This window comes from Carassius gibelio, chromosome A8 (genome assembly GCF_023724105.1).
Source record: "Carassius gibelio isolate Cgi1373 ecotype wild population from Czech Republic chromosome A8, carGib1.2-hapl.c, whole genome shotgun sequence".
In the NCBI taxonomy this organism is placed as follows: domain Eukaryota; kingdom Metazoa; phylum Chordata; class Actinopteri; order Cypriniformes; family Cyprinidae; genus Carassius; species Carassius gibelio.
In genome coordinates, this window is record NC_068378.1 from 21,855,837 (window position 1) to 21,864,188 (window position 8,352).

Here is an 8,352-nt window from a genome sequence, read left to right on the forward strand (position 1 = left end):
GTCATCTTTCATGCACCCCCATATTTCCCCTGTAGAATAAAATGTAAAAATTGCTCTTTTCCTGACAAAACAACAACATCATGTTAGGTTGGGACTTGAACCTGGTTCCCCTTTCATGGTGCCCAAAACTGTACAAAGCATGTAGATAAGTGCTTTTTCACCCTGTAGTCATGTCACACCCTGTCTAGGGTACAGAGTGAGCCAGTACCAACACTAGTATCCCCTGAAAAAATGGTGCCGCTGCTTGTGGGGACGTTTGCTCCTCTCAATGTAGGCCAAATCTGACCACCCAACAACACTACAGCTTACCATCACCCCGTCTGTTTCTTCCCTAAAATACTGCTCCCACCCCATACTCTCACACTCTCAACTCCCCAAACTGGGCAATTACCCTGCAACAGCTCGTTTAGCAAATTAGTGTTAAATCAAAGAAACGCTTCAGCTGTAAAGACCCAAACACAACCTCCCAAACCGCAGCCTCTCTCGTGCTCGCTCTCCAGACAGAGCGAGTCCACGTCATTCATTGCCTGAAGAACATGTTGCTTCTCTGCATATTTCATTTCATTTCTCTCTCTTGCTCTGTTCTACTCTCTGCACTGCTGCATTCAAAGCTGGAACCAGCTAGGGGTGCTCCGATCACGATCGGCCGATCGTTAATGCGCATTTCGTCAGTAAAGCCGGTTTTCTAATCAGCGGTTAATTCCATCAGGTGTGTGATTTCACATAGAGCAGCTGTTACTACACAGAGCCGTTGTTAACTGAGAAGATGGGCCAATAAACGCTGAAAATTAACGTGATTTGCGCATCTTCTCTATTAACAACGGCTCTGTGTATTAACAGCTACTCTATGTGAAATCACGCACCTGATGGAATTAACCGCTGATTAGAAAACCGGCTTTACTGACGAGATACGCATAACGATCGGCCGATCGTGATCGGAGCACCTCTAGAACCAGCCAAGCCTGGCTATCCTCTCCCTCGTCCCCTACGGATGCTCAGCAAATGAATAAACACACTTATTCCAACAGACATTGGCAAAAAAAATAAATGTGTTAATTCATTAAAACAGCACCAACTGAGCAAATAGCCGCTAGGACTTGAAATGCACCATTTAAACCACAACTGATTTAATTGACAGGCACACATTTTACGGTACAGTGATGGCATCAGACGGTAAGACTGTACTATTTTTCTTTACTATACTGTAATTAACATAAGATTGAATAAGAAAGTACCAAACATTACATGTCAAAGTGCCATGGTATTATTAAGAAAGTAAACTTTATTTTCATGTTGACTTTAAACTTCAGTGATGTTAAGTGAAATTAGACAGTAAAGACGGTGTTAACCTTAACAATATATTATTGGTTGTACACTCATATAAATCTGAGTTTCCACTTCAAGCATTCATCAAAACAATTACAATTACCCCTACTAGCTTTTCAGCTATTTTTCTCCAAGCTCCTCACTCATATTGCATCTTTGCCTGCAACAGCATATGGTTTCACCTGTCTCTCTCCTCCTGCCAAATCGGTGCTATTGCATTTTCTTCTAAATATTTTATTCTCATCTTCCACTTCTCTCTTTCCCCTTTTCTCTCCCTCTCCTTTTCGTCCCTCCATCTGGCCCAGGGCAGTGAGATCCCCAGAGCAGCCGCTCAGAAGAATGTGTGTGTGACTCAGATATCTCATTCTCCATGCTGTGTGATGATGACTCGACTAAGAAGGGGCCACTCTCCAGTCCTTCAGTCTCTCCCTCCCTCTCGCTTTTTTCCTTATGCTTCCTGCACTTTTTATGGGATGCTGATGGAGTTTCTGCACAAGAGGAAGGGATAGTTCAAGCAAAAAATGACTCATCACCATGTCGTCACAAAGCTGTGCGACTTTATTTTATCTTAGAAACATAAAACAATATGTTCTGATAAGTGTTCAGGTTGCCAGTATCCGTATAATTAAAAAGCGACTAGCTATTTTAGCATTTATTAATATATTTGAATTAGGTTTTTTTTTTTATATTTTCAGTTTTCATATTTGTTTAGCTTTTAGCCATTTTGTAATGTGCTATTGTCATTTTTATATATATTATAATTTAATTTTATAAAGCTTAAATTGTATTTTAGTTTTAGTTTCACACATTTTAGCATGTGAAACATTTCAGTTAGTTGTCAATGCAACATTTCAAATATTTTGTTTAATATAATTTTTTTAATTCCTGTTTTTTTTTTTTCTTTTTTTAATTACTGAAAACATTTTAGCTTTAGTTATCAACACTGGGTCAAGGTCTCTTTAAAATTATAAAAGTAGCCCATATGATTTGTGTGCTAAACTTCAATTATTCTGAAGCAATATGACGCTATAAGTGAGGAACCTATTAAAATGTAATATGTGACTACTGAAAATCTTGCACAGTGGTTATGGTCACTATTCACTTTCGTTGTATTTTGTCTAAGCAACATTTCTAATATTTGGAAAATTTTGAAGCTTTTATTTTTATATTTTCAGTTTTCATTTTAGTTTGTTAAATTGTTTTTAACATTTCTAAATCGCTTTAATGCATTTTTATTTCAGTTTTATAGTCATTTTAGTACTTTACCTTAAAAAGTCTTAAGAAATAACTGAAGTAAATAGATTTAAGTAAAAGTTTTCATATATTTTATTTTATTTATTTTTTTTAAATACAGAGTACGCTTTAGTGCTTTAGTTTTAGGTTCACAACGCTGGGACAAGCCCTATTAAGTATCATAAATTCGAACTAATGACTTGACAACTATGTAACTGACACCTAAGAACTATGTAACCCTAACCCTGAATTACTGAAAAAGTTCTAGTTTTAGTTAACAGCACTAGGTCAAACCCTTTTAAAAATCATAAAAATAGCCCACCATTCACTTCCACTATACAAACAAAAAGCTCTTTTTATTTTTCACAAAAAAAGAAGGGATGTCATATAAGGTCGAGTAAAAGAAAAAAAAATACATATATATTTTACGCTTAACTATTCCCTTAATAATTGCATATGAATGCATATGAAACCATTAAGTGTGTAAAAGGACAAAAGGAGAGAGAGTGTTATAAATGGGTTCTTTGAATACCTGCACGCCCACGTTCGTCTATAGGTGGCCATCTCCGGCTCGTAAACCTTTTAAAAGCCCGGAGGTGTCTGTATAACCCTGGCGGTCGATATTTACCAGGCTGGCGTGCACAAGACGTGATGCTTCTCGTTCTCTCTTTCCCTCTCGTACATATACGCTCCTGTGTTGACGTGAGTCGTGTAACAATCAGTGCTGTTTCCATGACAACCACCTGCTGCTGTCCCCCCCTCATCTGTCTCTCTCTTTTTTCCATCCCTCCCTCCCATCCTGCACTCAACGTTGTGTTGGTATTCCAAGGTCAAATTGGGTCATGTGGCGATAGACAGAGAGATAGCAGCAGAGATTTGGAAGAGAGTGCGGGAGGACAGAAAACAGTAAAAACCGCTGGAGAGATGACATGACGCTTCTGGCTGTTCCTGTCTCAGCCTGTCCTGCTTTGAACAGATTAGAGTGCCGTGCACTCGTCTCAGGCGATGAAAATGAAAGGAAATGAAAGAGAGAATAATTCAGTGCTGAAGCACTCACTGAATCCACCCATTTCCACCACATGTTCTCCACACGAACAGCTTCAGTGCTCAAGGGTGGCACTGCCAGTGATGCATGCTCATGTCGCGCCTGTGTGTTTTGTGCAACGCACGTGTTGACGTGTGTGTGCGTGCGTGTCGGGGAATCGCAACTTGTGCTGATGGTGCAGCAAGAGATGAATCATGCTGTGTGCATGTGAGAAGGTTGCAGTGACCTTGCTTGCTCCAGGCAGGAGGTGGAGTTTCACATATGGATCTGCCAGTCCATTGGAGTCCATGGCCTTCAACCCCTGTGGGCACAAACAAACACACAAAATCATCACAGACATTATGTCTCATAAGATGCACACACATGTTTGGGGTGAGAGGTTGATGGATCATATCTTTACAGTGATACACACACTTTAGGGCACATGGTTCTCTTTATGGACCAGAGGCGAATCCTCGAACGCTGACATGGGTTACATTACAGTCAAGACTGTTTAACTTAGAAAAACATTTTTGTTTGTTGTTTGCTTGCTTAAGATTGCAAGCAAATTTTATGTTAGGTAAATTATCTGTTTAAATACATGATGCTTTTTGCTTTTGCTGGTTCGTTTTAGGGGTGTTGGGTAGAGAAATTCAAAGAGGAAATTCATTTTTTTGGACAATATTTTGTAAAGTGAGTTCAGGATGAGTCATCAGTATTAAAAAGACCCATGTATTTATAGTAAATGAAATAAAAAAATAATGACATTAAATACTTATAGCATATTCAAGTTCAACAAAAGTTTTGTGCAATTTGTAAATATTGGGGGGGGGGGGGGTTGTAATATGAAAGTCACATTGAAACGGTCTTAGAAACGTTTATATTTTTCCTTTTACGTACAGCTTTTCTACTTTTGTCCCCAGACCAAGACACTTAATCTCAAATTATGAAAACCCACAATAAACACATTCATTATTACATTCTACAATTCCTTTTTTTTCTCCCAAAAGCAAATTTAGCATTGTGAAGAAAAATTTAATATAATTTTGTGTCATTTCAAAACTAGCTGTAACTCTGTCAAATCATGCAAAAAGAGTAAAAATATAACTTTATTTTATTTGTGATACATAAAACTCTAGCTAATCTAGCAAGGCAGTCTGTTTTATTTTTCAAATATTTCATCACAGATTATTATTTAACAATGCATCATTTTAGATTAGGTGGAGATATTCGTTAGTTTAGGAAAAAAAAATTATGTCAACTATTGGACATTATCAGTAGAGGAGTGATAGTGTGGAAAGCATGCTTTAAAAGTATTTATTTTCTAAAACTGCACATGCTCGAAAATGTCTATAGTTGTAGAAACACCCACTAGTGTTTGTGTGAGTGTAAACCTACCTTGGCCTTGTGGATGGTGCAGTGCAAGCAATTATTTTCTTGGTCAAATAGCAGGCTGAACTCCAGAGTTCCCAGGTAGGCTGAAAGAAATAATGTAATAACTTAATGACTCGCATGCACATTAGTAAAAATAGCAGCCAATAACAACCCAAATGACTTAGCCGGGGAATCAGTCTTGCCTGCAACGACCTGATCAGGGCTGTGCACATACAGAGGGCTTGTAGTGTTTATGCATCATTACAGAGTCTAATGAAGTATTTAACACTCTGATCGCGTACCTCAGTTATCACACGCATTCGCACCAATCCAGCAAACACCACACAAAGCAATCAATACCGAACAGTATGAGACTCATGTCCAGGCCAATGGGAAGCACTCATGCCTCATTGGCTGCTTAGTGGTGAATTAAATCAGTCAATCAAACAAAGGGAATCCAGAACAGGAAATATGTGAGGAGTTATGCAATAGAGAAGCATGTTTTTACAGTATGGGAAAATTAGGCTGATATGGTTAAAGAATTGGGCTTGTAATGACAAGGTTGTAGGTTCAAAGCCCCCAAGGACTTATTTTAGTTCTATCACCATTGCGTCCTTGAGAAAAGCACTTAACCCCAGGTTGTACCAGAGGGATGTGAGTGAATTTGTGAAAAACACATCAGCAGAACAATTACTTAAAAGGAAGAGCAGAGCATAAACACATGTGTAAGCTACCCAAAGGGAACCAAACACGAAACAATAGTCACTAGCTGCGAGACAAACTCACTGTCATCGTCATCCGAGTCGACAAACTCTCCGTTCTCTTCATGCTCTCTCTCCCTCTTATGTTCTTTCTCTCCATTCCCGTCTCCGTCCTTGTCTCTGTCCTTTAGAACCTTTTTCTCCCGGGGTGGAGGGGGGGGTGATGGGGTAGTCGTGGAAACGAGGGAAAAAGTCGGAGATCTGTGGGATGGGGAGGATGGGGCCAGGGCACACATTGATGGCAAAGTGCTCCTGCATGGAGATCTTGACTGGGGAGGGAGGAGGAAGCACAGCGGGGCTGGGGGGACCCGCAGCAAAGGGAGGGGTGGAGGGAGAGGGGGAGGGAGAGGAGGATGGAGGCAGGGGGAGATGGGAGGAAGGGTTACTGGGAGGGAAATGGGAATGGGGCGGAGGTGGTTTGGAAACGCTCATCAGGACCACTGGAAAGAACTGTGGAGAGAAAGAAAGGACTTTTTAAAACAACATAACTGTAACATATTTTTTTTAATTTAAGAAAAAAATACTGTGCATGTTGTGGTCTACCTTGAGTTGTTTTTAAATGTGCTTTATTATTAAATAATGAAATGAAATGAAATGTATTGAAATAAAAACAAGATAACATTGACCCATGTTACCATCCTTTGCTTCCTTCTCATCCCATTAACTGCAATCAAAAATCATCATATTAATGTGTTTTTGTTTGTTTGGTCTAGTTTTTCATAATTCTTTTCTTATTTTCAGATAATTTTGTTTTTTAATTAATTTTTAGGTTTATTATAAGCTTACATTTTTCATGTTTATTTTTTTTCTTGTTTTCAAAATAATAATAATAATAATAATATATATATATATATATATATATATATATATATATATATTCCCTCTTCCCTTAAAATAAAGTAATAATAATAAAAATAATAATAATTAAGTGACCTCCCTAAAAAAAAAAAAAAACCCTTACATTTAAATTACCCCTAAATTGTCAATTTCATTATACTTTCACTGTGGAAAAAAGCAGCTTGGACTGTCTGCTAGATGTCTTCTTTGATAGCCCGTAAAAAAAAAAAATCGAAATACATGAGTGGGAGTAAATCATTTGAAGTATGCCTTTAATTAAAAATCTCTTATCTTACACAATTGCAACCCATTTGGTGGTGCCAGTTTTTGTCCGGAGCAAAACTAAAACAAAAGTTTGATGTGACAAGTGAAACAGAAGAATTCCCCACAGCCTCTGATCCAGACAGATAAAGATGTGTGACAGACTTTCTGCAGATAATATCTTTCATTACCAGTAATGTGGCTTTGATTACACTACCTCCCTAAGGACAGGGATATAGTGTCTGTTTCATACGCATCCTCTTCTGTGCGTTCTATCTCTGTCTCACACATTCTCTTTCAACCTGTTTTTCACATCTTTCCCTGTAGTTCGTAAGATTCTTGTCTCGTGAACTAGACTGTCTAACAAGCCAAAAATAGAATATGCATGAAAATATTTTGTGATCGTTAGAAATGCCACAAAAATTAATGTTACCTAAAAGTCTAAAAATCAAACACGCAACATGTTGCCTGGTTTTAGTTCGCCTCTTACATAATTTGACTAAAAATAAAATGTTGCACAAAAAAGCATCTTACAATAACATCACAACCAACAATAACATTTGCAGATGTGTGGCAAGACCGTTATTTCAACACTTTCATTCATACACACAAAGAGGCTACTGTTATGCAAAAACACTATCACGCACACAAAGGCTGTCGGGATAATTAACATACACATGTTGGCAAAGCACAGAGACACAGCACATGCAGACTTGATCAGAAGCGCAAATAAACAGCTATTAGTAGGCTACACAATCATTAAACCCGACTTGAAATGTGTTCACTCATGAAGAAATACACCTGCAGGCAACATGCATGAGTCTGGAAACAGACACGCTCACACTAACAGGTGGTCAAGCTGAAACATAAACCTACATTATCAAGTGGACAAAACAAAATAGGCACTCGGACAGATATATACACACACTCACCCACCCAATGATAGTCTTCATCTGTTCATGCACTCCATCTTGTCCTCACTCATGGTCTCTCTCACACACACTGAAGAGAAACCACCGTCGTTTAGTATCAATATATCCTGCCTCGTTCTCTGTCCCTCTCTCTCTCTCTCTTAACTCGTTTCTCGCTCTGACTCAGTTGTGACGTTTTCTTGAAATTCTCTGCGCACCGCGCTCACTGGTCTGTCTGTCACTCTCACCGTGTACTGCTGAGATTTAACAATGAGGGAGAGAACACTGAAAAGGAACAGAGAGAGAGAGAGAAACGGAGGACATACGAGAAACTGAATAGCCATAGTGAGTTCGTAAAAAGATGAGAGGAAGAAAGAACTGCAGAGAAGTTATAGTATGTACAGAACACCGGGGCTAGTTGTCACATGTGAATATTTTTGAAGTCACTTTCTGTATAGATATATATTTAAAGGAATAGTTCATGTTTATAAGATTTATTTACTCACTCTGATGTTGTTCTGTATGATTTTCTTTTTTGTGTGTGTGAAACAAACGATATGATGAAATTGAATGAGGACTGGCGCTGTTAACGTCCAAAATGACTACTGTCACTACCATAAAAGCA

The 8,352-nt window shown here is 38.4% G+C and overlaps 1 pseudogene; it reads right to left on the reverse strand.

The window, feature by feature from the left end:
• LOC128018877 (double C2-like domain-containing protein beta) overlaps positions 1-7,850 on the reverse strand; it is a 41,056-nt pseudogene extending 33,206 nt beyond the window's left edge.
• Positions 7,851-8,352: the final 502 nt, after the last annotated feature.